The 2838-nt window shown below is 46.1% G+C and overlaps 1 pseudogene; it reads right to left on the bottom strand.

Moving 5' to 3' along the window:
- Positions 1-2115: 2115 nt before the first annotated feature.
- LOC105514136 overlaps positions 2116-2838 on the bottom strand; it is a 4875-nt pseudogene continuing 4152 nt past the window's right edge.

Genomic DNA, 2838 nt, shown 5'->3' with positions numbered 1-2838 from the left:
TTATTAACTTAGCCCTAATGTTGTACATTAGATTTCTAAATGTGTTCATCCTGCATATCTGCTATTTTGTGTCCTTTGACCTACATGTCCCCATTTCCTCTCCCCCTCCCCCTTGCCATGGTAACCACTGTTTTATTCTCTGTCTGTGTAATTGAGCTTTTTTTTTTTTTTTTTTAATCCATGTATAGGTGAGATCATGCAATATTTTTATTTCTGTGTCTGGCTTAATTCACTCAGCACATGTCTTCTAGGTTCATCCATGTTCTGGCGCAAATGACAGGATCTCCTTTTTTAAGACTGAATAATATTCCTGTGTGTGTGTGTCTGTGTGTGTGTATACATCATATTTTCTTTATCCATTTGTCCATAGATGGACATTTAGGTTGTTTCTATACCTTAGCTATTGTGAATAATGCTTCAAGGAGCATGGGAGTGCAGATGTGTTTATGAGGTGGTGATTTCATCTCCTTGGGGTATTCACCCAGATGAGAAATTGCTGAAAAGCCCATATTCTTAATGACTAGGCTGGGAGTTTTGGAAATTTGTTGACTGGTTGCTAAACTAATCTCGCAGCCTGGAGTACTTAGTGCTGAGCTTAAGAGGAGGTGTGAGGTAAGGTATTAGAGAGCTCTGAGGGGTGACAGGGAGGTTTTGGGCTCTTATCATGTTTCTGGGGGACAAGAGGACAAGAGTAGATACAGGAACGCCCTGAGAGCTTTAGCTCTAGGACAGGCCCCTAACAGGACCTGTGACCTTTGCAAGAGAAACGCGGCCACTGCCAACCTGCAGCGTGGTAGGAAGTGAGCCGGTGGATAAACACTCCAAGTTCTCTCTCTTTCACCCTTTGATTTCCTGCCACTCCTATCGGTTTCATCCAACCAGATGCCAAAAGGTGAGGGAGTCAGCTCATGCTATCAGCAGCCTGGACACAGAGCAGACAAGGATGAATCTGAGGGGCAAAGAGAGCATCCTCTGCCTTTATCCACAGATGTACTTAGAAACTGCTAGGAACACAACCCACGATGCTATCCATAGGGAAATATCTAAATAAACTGTGATGTGTCCATGCTAGGAAATCCTAGGCAGGAGCTGAAAAGACAGAACAGGTCAATAGTTATGGTGTGGAGAGATTGCTGAGACCTGTTGTTGAGTGGTGAAGCAAACTGCAGAAAAATGCCTAGAGTAGGATGGCATGTTTGCGGTACTCACCAACCCCCCAACCACATACACTATCATAAGTCTATTAAGGTGCAGTGTGGTGGCTCACGCCTGTAATCCCAAGACTTGTGCGGTGGCTCACACCTGTAATCCCGACACTTTGGGAGGCCGAGGTGGGCAGATCACCTGAGGTCAGGAGTTCCAGACCAGCCTGGCCAACGTGGTGAAACCCTATCTCTACTGAAAATACAAAAATTAGCTGCGCATGATGGCGCATGCCCATAATCTCAGCTACTCTGGGAGGATGAGGCAGGAGAAACGCTTGACCCTGGGAGGTGGAGGTTGCAGTGATCCGAGATCACACCATTGCACTCCAGCCTGGGTGGTAAGAGCGAAACTTCGCCTCAAAAAAAAAAAAAAAAAAAAGGTCTATTAAATGCCCCATGTCTTTTATGGTATTTTGTTATATGTATATGTCCATATGCAAAGTTTGGAATAATATACATCAAACTAGTGAGAGTGGTTTGCTCTGGAGAGGTGGGAGGCGGTTCAAGATTTGGGGGTTGGTCAAAGGGGACTTCAGTTGTAGTAGATAGTACTGGCTGCTTAATAACAGCCATTTCCCACTCACCCCCTTCTTTAATGCTAACAACTCATATCTTGTTCAGGTATCAAAGGGCAGCATTGTGCTCAGGGAAGGTAGGTCCAGGTGTCAAATCATGATTGATCTAAGCCAAGTATGCTTATACCACTCCCCTTTGCCTGTGATTTGTCTAGGGGTAGGCATGTGACCTAGTCCTCTGTTGACTTTTTTTTTTTGGCTTCCAATTCTATTTTAATTTTGTTTCTTTGTATGTCTTTCCTTAAATATAGTCCATCACCTTGGCTTAGTGCATGTCACCAACAATTCTCCAAGAATTTCATAGTTTGGACCTCAGTGGCGTGGCTGGCCCTGGATTATCCATGCAGGGAGGCCTGCACCTGTGACAGTCAGCAGGGGGCCGCCCATCTTCTGTGCTTTGTGGTACATATCTGTGTCGCCAAAGCAGTGGCCCCAGTACAGCAAGCCTTCCTTCTTCTGCTTCTCCTTCCAGCAGTTGTTCCAGAGGTTGGCGATATAATCATGTTCCACATTCGGTTTGACTGTTTGGAGGCTGGAGCCTGTGTACGCCTCGGAGAAAGTGCTCAGGTGGTCAGTGACTCGCCTGTGATGTGGCCCACAGACAGTCTTGGGCTCAGACTGTAGGGTAGACTGGAGACCATGAGCTGGCTGAGAGCTGACACGAGGATGAGGATGGGCATCAGCTGCACAAACACCCCTAGCCCGTGGTCACTCTGTTTCTCCCTGGGGCCCTGCCTTTGTTGGGAGGTATATGCGGCCATTGCTGTAGATGTGGACTTTACTAGAAGGGAAGCCACTGCCAAAGAACATGTTGAAGAGGTGTTTGGGGGAGATGTCAGCCTCAAAGCCGCGGTGGAAGTCCCCTGCCGATGCCGGGCCTGGCTGCCTGGCTCCTGTTATCGCCGAAGTGGTCATACTGCTTCCTCTCTCTCTTTCTTTTCTTTTCTTCTTTCTTCTTTCTTCTTTCTTCTTTCTCCTTTCTTTCTTTCTTTCTTTCTTTCTTTCTTTCTTTCTTTCTTTCTTTCTTTCTTTCTTTCTTTCTTTCTTTCTTTCTTTCT

The sequence above is a fragment of the Colobus angolensis genome, unplaced genomic scaffold (assembly GCF_000951035.1).
Source record: "Colobus angolensis palliatus isolate OR3802 unplaced genomic scaffold, Cang.pa_1.0 Scaffold24, whole genome shotgun sequence".
NCBI lineage: Eukaryota > Metazoa > Chordata > Mammalia > Primates > Cercopithecidae > Colobus > Colobus angolensis.
The sequence above is the reverse complement of the archived record's forward strand: the minus strand, read 5'-3'. Positions and strand labels throughout refer to the sequence as shown.